The sequence below is a fragment of the Lissotriton helveticus genome, chromosome 4_1, assembly GCF_964261635.1.
Source record: "Lissotriton helveticus chromosome 4_1, aLisHel1.1, whole genome shotgun sequence".
Taxonomy (NCBI): Eukaryota; Metazoa; Chordata; class Amphibia; order Caudata; family Salamandridae; genus Lissotriton; species Lissotriton helveticus.
In genome coordinates, this window is record NC_136063.1 from 517174647 (window position 1) to 517188475 (window position 13829).

The 13829-nt window shown below is 40.8% G+C and overlaps 1 pseudogene; it reads left to right on the forward strand.

Moving 5' to 3' along the window:
* The first annotated feature begins 11932 nt into the window (after positions 1 to 11932).
* On the forward strand, positions 11933 to 13627 carry LOC144827221 (proton-coupled zinc antiporter SLC30A9, mitochondrial pseudogene; annotated as a pseudogene).
* Positions 13628 to 13829: the final 202 nt, after the last annotated feature.

Consider the following 13829-nt stretch of genomic DNA (forward strand, 5'->3'; position numbering starts at 1 on the left):
TGGTGGAGATCTTTTGATATTTAAGCCGTATGATGTGTACAAGTGAGGGGGTGCAAGTGTAGGGTGGTACACAAGTGGTAAAAAGAGCTTAAGGGACCCCCAAAAGATTTAATCAAGTGTTGGTTGCCTTGACACAGTAAAAACAGCTGAGCTAATGATGGTTGTAATGTACTGTGATAGCTTCAGTGAGTGTTGAGTGAGGTCAACATGTTTCATGCTTCAGTGACTGGAGGGTCAGTGGCATTTTATCAGGACCAGGTAATACCTCCCTACTGAGGAATGGAGACGGATAAATAGTGTAGGGCCTCCACTCAAATTAGGTTAATACTGCACCTGCAGCGGTGACATTACACATTGTATTAATACTGTTTGCTGTCTAGAATATTTTTCTCTGGCAGCGGTTCATTTATGGCTGTCCCTCTCATTCTTTTTTTTTACAGGTTGGATCCCCCACCTTGTATTAAACTAATTTGAGGAACTGTACCCCTCTTTATAATTTACTGTTCACTGAGTAGCATGGGTGTTGGACTTCTAATCATAACTTTGTCAGTCAGGATCTTAAAGACAAATCACAAGTGCAAACACCATTTTGAAGGTTCACTTTAGTGTCTCAGGCTGTCGCTCGAGAAATGCACGATAAAGAGACACTTTTTAAATATAGTATTTAATTTAAATATGAAAATGAGTTAAAAATGTTCGTTCCTTTCTGGAATGCGTGGGTGTCTCCTGAACATGTTGTGACAATTGAATCACTCTGCTGCCTTAGCTGGTGCAGTTTTTCTAAAGACTACAATGGGTGATCACGAAACCTTGGTGCATAAGAATTCTAATATGTAAGATTATAATATTCGTTACAATAAACGTATATGTTGTTGCCCACTGCTAGCAAATATTTCCATGTGGCAGTCATTCAAACTCAATAGAGTTATACAAATATACAAATATAATCACAATTTCACTTTGAACACAAAGAACTGCTGAGTGCTGGCTGTTCCCAACTACCAGTTCAGTTTGGCACTTTTGCTTCCTAAACAAACCAAAAAAATGAAAATAAAAGACATTGTCAGTCCTGACAGTATGAATAATGACACTGCAAATCATGAGTGGCAAATATTCTAAGAATTGTTTGGAGACGAATCACTCTAACATTCACTTAATTCACATTTCATGTGATGTAAGGAGTATAACTACATCTAATGTGAAACTCACACTGAAAAGTCCTCTAAGCATTGATAGCACAAAAAAGGCAGGACACATAAAAGACACTTAAACAAGTGAAAAAGTTGGCAAGCCGATACCATGGCCATTGTTTCTTTGGAGCATGTTGTTTCTGGTATACTGAGGCCTGTGCTGGCTTGCGCAGCAATGTCAGCAGGCATGTCATGTCAAGTTCACACGCGTAGATAGTGCCCAGACTGACACGGCTGGCATCCTCAATGATCACACAGCATTGTCCCAACAGTGTAGAGCATCTGCCCAGGAGTGCACAGAGCCCACACATCGTATGATCTTGGTCCAGTTGTGCCATCTTGGGCAGATTCTGCATATTCTTGCGACAATGCTGTGTGATCTGGGAACACTGCAGTATGGTCTTTCCTGATTGGTGAGTGATATTGGGCCAGAACAACGTCTTATTTTCTAAGCAGTTTCTCTTAAAAGTGGGCAAGATCATACATCCTGTCAGTCGACCAGTGCACCCAAGATTCTGAAACAGTGAGTTCACAGAGGTCTTGCCTTCAACAGTCGTAAACTCATTGACAGCTGTCATTACGTCATCTTGCTAGTGACATCCATTCTCCACAATAATGGTTTTCACAAAATGTTATCCACTAGGCATACTCGTTTTGTCAGTTATTGTCCTTGCATTAAATGTTTATTTTCTATTCCAACCCCCATCACTCCTAATGGGTTTCGTCTTCTTCAGTTTCGAAGTTGTTGCAAGAACGGAAGCGGCCCTGTGTCAAGACACTTCGAAAGGTGTTCTCACTGGTGAGATTTATATTATTGACAAGTCACTTTTCTGATCAATTAAAAACATAGCTGTGCTTCAAATACACAGGCAAACTGCCAGCTTTAGCTTCCTCTTTTCCAAGGCGACTTTGATTGGTCAGCATCAATGGTGCCTGCATCATGTAATAAAAGTGATATCGATTTTATTTTATTGCCTGTAGAAGGCTTTCACTTTCCTCTTACTTTAAATTTGCTACCTTACAGATTTTCTTTGATGGAATTAATGTTTATTTCTTGCAGCGCTGGCTCTCCCGAATTCTATTTCCTTCCACCCTGGGGCTCTATTTTGCGCGTGTCGGTGCCGAGACTAGAGCTGTGATGGATCTCGCAATTGCACACTTTCATTTCGGTGGATCACCTTTAGGGACTTAGCTCCGAGCAAGGCTGGCTTGTTAAATACAGACAAGTAACTGTAGTCATTCCCTCTGGTTCCAAGAGCATACTTTAAAAAAAGCTTATTTCTTTCAGAACGCATTTTATTTACTAGAGGGCTGGAGTGCGCTGGTCTAACCCAGATGCGTCCATGTCAGTGGTACAGCTGTTGCTATTCAACAACATTCACTATAGGTTGCTTCACTGGGCATTTGTGAATGGATAGATGACATACTCTTTATATGAAATAAAGACAATTCTTGTTTCCAGAATGTCGTCAATTTGAGATTTATAGTAGGTGTAACAAAAAAGGTGTATCCTGGCTATGCTTCTCATCATTAAACCCTCATTGTGTTATAAGTTAGACAATTTCACAGGAAATGAATTTCGGGCTTAATTTCTTAAAGGAAAGGCGCGGTCATCCATCACACTCCTTTAGGGCAGAGCTCAGCTTCACATCCTGTGCATCTTTTGTGGTCCAAGAATACACTAACGGAATTGTTCGAAGTGGTGCCCATCCCAGGTCCTTTTCATAGTCTATTGCAAGTAAAATAACTTTAATTTAAGTGGATGTCAGGAAGCAAATCAACACAAGTGAATTATTATCCACATCTCAAGGCATTGCTAAGTAAGCCATGCATAAATGCATGACATGTATGGCTTGATGAATGGTTTAGTGCAGTTATGTAGCAATGAGACTTCAGTAAGCATGAACCAGGCTTGCAAAGAAACATTCAAGAAAAAGTAAGACATCTGCCTGAAGTGGAAATTAAGGTGATGAATGCTGCAAAGGAGGTAGACAGATTCTAACACGCATATCTTATGTTATATTTTACTTTCGTCACGCAGTGCTCTTTCCTTGCGCAAGTGGCTACGGCTCAGAGAGTGCATGCCTTGAAAGATCAGGGCCTCATTTATGAGGCTGTGCGTCACTTTTACGCCGTCGCTGCGTCACTTTTTGTGACGCACCAGTGGCGTAAAAAATGCGTCTTGTTGCGCCATATTTACAAAGTGACGCATCTAGGTAGATGCGTCACTTTGTAAACCCCTGTGCCACATTATACCTGCGCCAGGTATAATGTATGCAAGGGGGGCGTATTGACGCAAGAAAGGGTCCTGAAAGTGACGCAGTCAAATCTATGAGATTTCACTGCGCCACTTCTTAGACGCAAATGCGTCAATATCTGACGCCTACCTAATGGCAGGCGTAAGACTGACGCAGGCCCTTTCACATAGGTCTTGCCCCATGTGAAAGGACACATTGCTGGAGTTGCGTCACTTTTGTGACACACTCCAGCAATGCGTCACTTTTGCGCTTACAGATAAGTCAGAAATACTGACGTATCTGTAACTCCTTGCTACATGATGCGTCATATTATAAATATGACGCATCAATCATGTCGCAAAGAGTGCGCACTGAGAAGTGACACATCGCTGCTTTCACGCAGCGATGCGTCATTTCTCATAAATGAGGACCCAGATGTGGGCAGTAGCCTGAATGAGTAGTTGGAAGAATGTATGGTTGAAAGGTAGGCTGCATGGGAGGAGTCTGAGGTCATGTATTAGTGCTCCTAGAAGGGCCTCTTTTAGAAGTTTGATGATTAAAAGAAATAGCTTGTCTTTTTATAGTGCTTCATATCATGTCCACTGTTTCCAAGAGCTGCAAATAACAGGTGTTACTATTACTCAATTTAATAGTGGCCATCTAGTAGATGGCCAGTTGATTTGGATCTGCCAGAACATTAACTTGCCAGGATATTAACTTGTTCCCGGCTGATCGCACCATGTGCCTCGCACACAAAAGAGGCTGGTTGCAGTGCAATCATTGCATTATATTGTGACCAGTCTCACTCTTTGTGGACTAAGGTATGTGCATGTCAACATTTTTTCTTAGACAGGAATTTGATTGTTAACCTTTGCGAATACTAATAAATTCTGGTATTTAAACACTCCTAAAAGTAGGCAAACTCAGCCTCAGCAATCAAACAAATATCACAAAATGAATTTATGGATCTGGTCAAAGCAAGCAGGTCTGCTGGCAGCCCTTCCGAACCGTGTCTACCACAAACCTTTAAGAACATTCCTCTAACCACCTCTGCTACCACACCAGTAAGAAGAATCATCAATAATTACTTAACTACAGGAATCTTTCTAGAACACCTAAAAAAGGCATTCATATACCCATTATTCAAGAGATCAAACCTGGACACGCATGACCCTGACAACTACAGACCAATCACAAATTGACCTTTCCTGTGAAAACTGATAGTTCTGCAAAACTGATAGATCTACCTTTACCCAGATGTCTCAGATCATTGAAGATTAACTCCATACTTTCAGACAACCAAACAGGATTCTGTCCGAAAGAGGCACAGAATCTGCTCTCATCGTTATCTGGGATGACCGTAAAAACATATTAGACCGGAATGGGGTTGCTGCACTACTTCTCTTGGACCACTCAGGTGCCTTTGACACAGTTGGCCATGACACTCTAATACAAAGACTGTACGAAGCCGGCAGAGCGGGGACTGTTCTCGATTAGATCACGTCCTACCTTCGAAACAGAGCAAATGTCTTCAATTCTCATATTTCACTAAAGCAGGGGTCCCTCAAGACTCTATCATCTCATCCATGCTGTACACCATCTACATGGAGTCATTACTAGCAATGATCAATGAATTTCACCTCACCTGCAATACCTATTCAGATGACACACAAATGCTCCTTAAACTGGAAAGCCCCAAAGACATTGGAAAATCATACATTTTCAGTTGCCTCAGAGATGATCAGTGGATGACATGGAGCTAGCTCAAATTGAATGCTTTCAAAACTGAAATACTCACATGTGGCAATTGGAAAAATTATGACCCACTCGCCGCCTGGCCAGATGATCTGGGAACACCTCCTAAAGGGTCTAAGGAAGTAAGAAACCTTGGAAAAACCATGGACTCCAAGCTATCAGTGAATACCCAAATGGACAAATTAGCAAGATCAACCTTCATTACTATGAAAACTCTGCAAAGCATCTGCCCCCATCTGGGATCTCCACACAAGGTCCAAGCTACTATCTCTCTTGTACTGTCTAAATTTGATTATGTCACTGGCCTTCATCACAGATAATTTTGATCAACTATGAAATGACTACTACGGAATCAGAGCTATGCTGCCAGACTACTCCTAATTGTAAAGCCACAAGCCCACATATCCCCTGTCTTGAGAGCCCTACATTGGTTACAGGTTCCGCAAACTCCAGGCGATACAGAACATCACAGCCAGACTTGTCCTCGGTATACCCCGACATGAGCACATCAGCCAACACCTATGGAACCTCCACTGGCTCCCCATCAAGAAGATAGTCACCTTCACGATACTCACCCATGCCTACAAATGCCTCCACAACACAGGACCCCAATACCTCAATGAGAGAATGGCCTTCCACTTACCTAAAAGAGACCTCCACTCCACAAACCTCGCCCTCGCCAAAACTCCATGCATCCACAGAACCAGAACAGGGGGAAGAGCTTTCTCCTACATGGCGGCCAAGACCTGGAACGAGCTCCCTGTCGTCATGAGACACGCACCCTCCCTGAACACCTTCAGAAAAGCTCTCAAGAGCTGGTTTTTTGACTAATCAGAAGTGCTGCCTCCCCTCCCCAGCGTTTGAGACCCTCATGTGTGAGTAGTATGCTTAAAACCCCCTGATTGATTGATTAATTGAGGTTGCCAGAAGATCCACATTCAAGCTAAGCTGATTTGTATCACCCACAAAGCAATACATGGAACAGGACTGGTCTTCATCACTAGTAAAATCAACAAATACATTCAACAAAGGAACCTCTGCTTCAGATTGGCACCTTGCCTCAAAATTCCAGCATATAAGAAAAAAACATAGGCGGAACATCCTTCTCTGTTCAAGTAGACAAACTATGGAACTCATTGCCCCCAAACATAAGATCCACAAAGAACAATCTTATCTTCAGAACATTATTCAAAAGTTAGCTATTCCCTACATAACCACCATACTCAAACTTAAATGTACATAATCATTTATTCTTATTATTTATATGTATCTAGATCTGTATATTCCTTTGTATGAATATGTATACTAATTATGTTTATAAATAAATAGATATTCTTTAGGCCTGCTTAACAAATGTACATATTACATATGGTTATAGTATTCTATGCTTAACATGTATAGATGTCACTGCATAGTTTGCATATAGGTTATTTGATTTAGATGTTTATCGTTCTCCATTTATCTATCACAATGTGTAAACCCTATAACTATGTATCTACAATTGCTTCACCATTGAACTATTGAAAGGTTAGAAAAAACATTTAGCTTAAAGTACAGAAACACTTAATAGTCTGAGTTTATTAAATGCAACTTTAGTCCTGATATATCACCTCCCTTATACACATGTACCTTCCATGTACTTATGTATCTAACCATTTATTACTTTATTCCTACTCTAAAAATGAAATAGAAATAAATGAAATTACTGAGCACCTCCAATGCACTACCCTATATCTCACCCTATGCCTCTTTCAATATATCATCTACCTCCACTCTCTGGCTCATCCCAAACCTCACTCTACTACTATAATCTCCAAAATAACCCTTTCTAGACTCTTCCCTCCTCTATCCCTCCTTGCATCGCCACAAACATCATTTTACTAATTAGATCTCCCAAACAACCCTTTCAAAAACCCTTCCAGCATGTATACATCCTTAAACTCATCCAAGACCTCGTTTTTACCTAATCCACTTCCTGGGACTCTTCCCCCTCTATCTCTTCTTTACTCATCCCAAACTTCCTCCTACTACTATGTTCTCCAAATGAACACTTTCTAAGCCCTTCTCTCTTCTATCATTCCAATCCAACTAACAGATTCACATGCCCACTCCTCTATCTCTCCTTTACTCATCCAAAACCTCCTCCTATTACTATGATCTCCCAATAAACCCTTTCTAGACTCTTCCCTCTTCTATCCATCCTTTATTCTTTTCAATTCAACTAACAGACTCACATGTCCACTGTTCAAACTAATTCATATTTCACTATACTAATTCACCACTAATCCTTTTTGGGTTCCAGAGTAGCATGCTACTTGCCAAAAAGCGCTTCAACTTCTTGTTAAGGGTACAAGAAGGGCTATATAAATTTAATTAAAAATACAATTACACAAGACAGGAATCCTCCACCCAGCATTTCAATATGCCTACATTGTGAACCCTTATGCCTGAAGATACAAGGTTCACAGTACAGCAGACATTAGCACATTGTGAATGGAAAATTGGGGAGCACATGCAGTGATTTTTGCCACCATTGTTTGCACATTCAGATGTCCGCCACCTGCACAAGAAAATGGTTTTCAGCTGCCCTCTGCAGGATCTAACTATTTCATGGGTTTTAAAACACATAAAAATGTTTCAGTCCAGTTGTGCATTCCCTTTCTATTCACAGGGGGAGAGAAATGCCCCTTAGCTTCACCTATCCATTGTGAATCATGACTGTTCATAATGTTTTCATTGCCATTCATAATGTCAATTGCAAATCACAATACGCTTTTCTGCATTGAGAATTTACTTTCGCAAGGTCAGTTGCACTGACTTAGGGAATACTAAGGGCCTGATTACAAGTTTGTCAGTGCGGGAGCTGGGCAGGATGCCACCGCCCTGCCAAACTCGACTGCGAGCTGCCCATCAGATTACGAATTTTCTCATTATCTGGCCGATCACCCTTTGGTGTTCCAATGATGGCACAGTTGAAAAAGGCTCCGCAATGAGAACGCCAAAGCCCTTTCCTGCACGCCATTCACTGTTAAGTCTATCCCGTGCTCCAAAGGGAGTTCATGCCCACAAGGGGGGTACACCATTTGCCCCCTGCATGCACACAGGGCCAAGAAGCAACAGTTTCCTCACTGCCAGAATTTCATGGTGTGAACAACGCCATTATGCTTAGTGGTGCTGCAGCCACACTGCCAGCATACTGCTCACCTCTAACTGCCACACCACCACCACAGAGTACGGTTTACCGGGCAGTTGTATGGTCCACTGGTGGTCTGACTGGCATATTTGTAATACAGCAGTCAGACCCCTATTGCGGCGGTCATGACCGCCTAAGCACCTCCACCATGGGTTTGCGTGCCGATGGACTGCTTAACTCGTAATCAGGCTCTAAGTCTTTTGTGACAGGTCTCAGATCTTAGTATGAGGGTTTGAACTACAGAGCAAACTTACTGGCTTAAGTTGTGCACAAAGTGGCTGATTTAATGCAAGCTGGGCCAGCAACAGTTCAACCAAATGGGAAAGTAATCGTTGCATACATTGATAGAAGCAAAACAAAGCTAAATCACCAACATTGCTCCTAATGTGATTCCACTACTTCATTGGCACGTGCACCAGAAATGGCAGTCAGGCTGCGGTCAAACAATATCAAACCTTACATATGCATCTGTAGCAGACACAAGTAGGCTCTACATGCTCAACAAGAGATCCAGGCATTTAAATAACTTCATAGAGCAGGCCAGTCGCACTTCAAAAGATACGCCAAATAAGGTTTAACAAACCAGAACTGGGTGCCCTTACAAAATAAATCTTACGGCACAAACCAAAACTCTTTGCAGCACAGATGCAGACTAGGAGGAAGCGAATGCCGAAAATTATGAAATGCCATGGATGCAGCTAGAAAAAATATCTGCTGATTGTGGATGAGCTATAGGCAGGAGTAGTATATCGTCATTTGAAGGACTTTTGGAACATGGCAGCATTATATACGAATTTCCAACTGATTCAGGAATCCCTTTTGCGGTGATAAGTACAAACAAGTCATCATGACTTGTTTTCCACATATGGTATCCACAACAAATTTGGGTCTTTTTCCAGTATACTGGGTATTAAATGGTACCCAGGATTTGTGGATTTCCCTGGAGGGGATAGAGAAAGTGCAAGAGCTACCTATGACTTCCGCCCCTCGCCATGCTCTGCTAATGATTTCACATATGACATCACTCATGACATGTTCTATGACATCATTTATGACATCACTGGTGACATCTCAAATTACATCATTGATGACATCATTAATGACATAGTCCAACCTTCGTTTTGCTTTTTTTACATTGGCAGAGTATAGAAAGTTTCATGGTTATTGGTCAAGGGAAAGAAAAGTCAAATTAAGGGCCCCAAAAGCATTTGGGCACCAATGCATGTTTCCATAGACTTTGTATGCACATGGATTTAGATACAAATTAGCTGGATTACACATTATGGTGTGCAGATGACCCTTTTGGATAATACAGGTAAGTAGGGTAATTATTTTTTAAGTTATAAGGCATTTTACCTTACTTTGCTGTGGCAGGTCCTTTGTGAAATTTTGTAGAATGTCACAGTATTTCACGGAATTACAGTAGTACATAGCAATGATATTTCATTACATGATTGGCTAATGACTTCCTTTATAAAATTTTAAGGAAGACATGTTGTTTTTAAATACACTTTGTCTGTGTTCTGCATTTCACCCTTAGATAGGTAAGCATTAGGTTTGATCTTATTCACATACCTATTTCAACTTTATTAAAGTTGTAATAGGTAGGGGAAAAATATGCATGTGTTTCTATATATTTAAAAAAATGTAGGGAGCACCACAGTACTGGCTCAGGTGTGCCACGGTGTTTTAAAAACACATTACAAAAATATATATAAAAACTCAAAATACATTGTACTACACTATATTTTGCTAATATAGTGTACTACAGTGTATTTTCAATTTTTTACATATTTAAATTGTCATGAAAAGGTCTACAGAAAACCGTGGTAATATCTAAAAACTACCCCCCTACTTAATTTTTTTTTTTAAGAAGCACAGTTCTTCCTAAATTGATAGAAAATAAATAGGGAAATATAAATACATATCTCTAACTATTGTCACTTTTATAGAGTTATAATAGGTAGGGACCACAAATGCAGCCTTATATTTACCTATATATACATGGCCCTTACCCAGAATACAGAGAAAGTGTGCTAGATGATTTTTCATGTTTTCTAAAGGCAATGATTAGCCAGTAAGATACTGCCTTCTTATTGCCATGTACTGGAGTATACTGCAAAGTTACCATTGTATACATTGTGGCACAAGTGATTGCAAAGTATTTTAACACATATAACTTTCCTACTACTTACACTGTTTACACCTTAACAAAAAATGTGCATTTACGCCGACCCGGGATGCTAAAAGAATTATGAGCAAATGAACATCCGTTAAAAGAAACAACGGAAATACACTTTGTCTGTGTTCTGCGTTTCACCCTTAGATCGGTAAGCATTAGGTTTGATCTTATTCACATACCTATTTCAACTTTATTAAAGTTGTAATAGGTAGGGGAAAAATATGCATGTGTTTTTATATATTTTAAAAAATTTAGGGAGCACCACAGTAATGGCTCAGGTGTGCCACGGTGTTTTAAAAACACATTACAAAAATATATATAAAAACTCAAAATACAATGTACTACACTATATTTTGCTAATATAGTGTACTACAGTGTAAATTCAATTTTTAACATATTTAAATTGTCATGAAAAGGTCTACAGAAAACCGTGGTAATATCTAAAAACTACCCCCCTACTTAAATTTTTTGTTTAAGAAGCACAGTTCTTCCTAAATTGATAGAAAATAAATAGGGAAATATAAATACATATCTCTAACTATTGTCACTCTTATAGAGTAATAATAGGTAGGGACCACCAATGCAGCCTTATATTTACCTATATATACATGGCCCTTACCCAGAATACAGAGAAAGTGTGCTGGCTGATTTTTCATGTTTTCTAAAGACAATGATTAGCCAGTAAGATACTGCCTTCTTATTGGCATGTACTGGGGTATACTGCAAAGTTACCATTGTGTAGAGTGTGGCACAATTGATTGCAAAGTATTTTAACACATATAACTTTCATACTACTTACACTTTTTACACCTTAACCAAAAATGTGCATTGACGCCGACCCGGGATGCTAAAAGAATTATGAGCAAATGAACATCCGTTAAAAGAAACAACGGACATAATCAGCAAAGTGAATTGCACGGATGGTCAATGTAAGCAATGAACAAGTGGTCTTTTTAAGTGGGTCACACGGTAGTACGTTGACCATGGACAAGAATACAGCGAAGACGGATCTTTAAAGACAACCGGACATTTGGAGGCACAGCTTGGCACGAAGGCCATGCTTTCAATGCCGAAATACTGTGATGTAGGAAGAAGCCGCTATCTCTGAGACCGATACAAACAATGTCTTAGAAGTGCTCTGTTGAACGCATACCTGGAATTTATTCTAGTAGAAGGACACTAGCTTTGATTTTGACTTGGACGGAGGAACACTGTTCCTGGGATGGAGTGAAAAAACAGAACACAGTTCTAGGGACGAACTAGAACAGTAGGATGACACTCTGTGAGGGGCCCCGACGCAGACCCTCTGGGGTAGAAGTGGACGAGCAGTCGCTTTAAGAGATCCTTTTGGGATCTGCCTCACGCGGGAAGAAGTATGCTTCAGTCTCTGGCTTTCCAGGGGCGCGGCTGGTCCTTCCTGTATCACCTCTACCTGCGGTGTCCAGCGATATGCAGCCACAGACCCTACCACGCATCTCAGAGGTTCGGAAATTGCAAATTGCTCATGTACTTACTACCTGTCAAGCGACTTCCAATTCAGCCATCACAAATTCGTGTGTTTTCTTCTGATGACCAGAAGGACAACTCTGGATCACAGGAATCTAAAGGACCAAATCCAGCAGGAAAATCTACTACTGGACAGGACTCCAGCAGTATGGGACAAAAAGCACAATTTCCAGAAAATCCCATTCAAGTGAAAGTTAAAGCAGTCTTGAAGAAGAGGGACTATGGTGCTAAGTACACAAAGAACAACTTTATCACTGGAGTGAGAGCAATGAATGAGTTCTGCCTTAAAGGCAGTGACCTGGAGCAATTGCGAAAATCAGGAGTAGGAGCCCCCACGAGGATACAGAGTCATTTACTGTGTACCTGAGATCAGATGTGGAAGCGAAAGCATTGGAAGTTTGGGGCAGCCCAGAGGCCATTTTGAGGGAGAGGAGGCTACGCAAGGATGAAGAGATAGCATACAAAGAGAATTTATTCAGAAACCAAAAGCTGCTGAAAGAATATAAAGATTTTCTTGGAGAAACTAAGCCACGTTCAAGCACAGCTTCAACATTTTTGAAGGGCCCAGGCAAGGTTGTGATGGTTGCTATATGCATAAATGGACTGAACTTCTTCTTTAAACTCCTTGCCTGGGTTTACACGGGGTCTGCCAGCATGTTCTAAGAAGCAATACATTCTTTGGCTGATACTTGCAACCAGGCTTTGCTAGCATAAGGAATCAGTCAATCCATAAGGACTCCAGACCCTGGTCACCCATATGGTTTCACCAACATGCGGTACATGGCTTCACTCATTAGTGGGGTTGGCATCTTCATGATGGGAGCCGGACTTTCATGGTATCATGGAATCATCGGGTTAATGCACCCTCCGTCTATTGAATCCTTACTTTGGGCGTACTGTATATTGGCAGGTTCCTTGGTGTCTGAAGCAGCTACGCTGCTGGTTGCAATAAATTAAATTCGCAAGAGTGCCCGGGTTAAAGGGCTGTCATTTTATCAATATGTGATGCTGTCCTGTGATCCCAGTACAAATGTTGTATTGCTAGAGGATGCTGCAGCTGTTCTTGGAGTGATCATAGCTGCATCTTGCATGGGATTGACATCACTCACAGGTAATCCATATTATGACTGCTTTGGTTCATTAGGCGTTGGAACACTGTTAGGAGCATTATCAGCATTCCTCATTTACACTAACACTGAAGCACTGATAGGAAGTTCCATCCAACCTGAACAATTACAGAGATTGACTGAGCTACTGGAAAGTGATCCTGCAGTGAGGGCTATTCATGACGTGAAAGCTACGGACATGGGACTGAACAAAGTGCGATTCAAGGCAGAAGAGGATTTTGATGGACGAGTTGTTACACGTTCCTATTTGGAAAAGCAAGACATTGAACAGATGTTAAATGACATTCTGCAAGTTAAGAATCCTGAGGATTTAGAAGCGTTTATGCTAACATGGAGAAATTATTATTCACACTTTAGGAGCTGAAGTAGATCGTCTTGAAAAGGAATTGAAGCAACAAAATCCCGATGTGCGGCATGTAGACTTGGAAATTTTGTAGCCCTTGGAGGAATTGAAGAAACTAGTTGGATTGACTAACATCAGTGCCTACTCACCCATGCAAAGAAAGGCTAAAGAAACAATGGAAGCCTTTGGCCTACTTCTACCGTTTTTATCATTTGCGTGTAGATAACTGCGCACAAAATGACAACCCAACTTGAAACCATTAAATAATATTTTTGCTGAGAAACTGATCATATTTA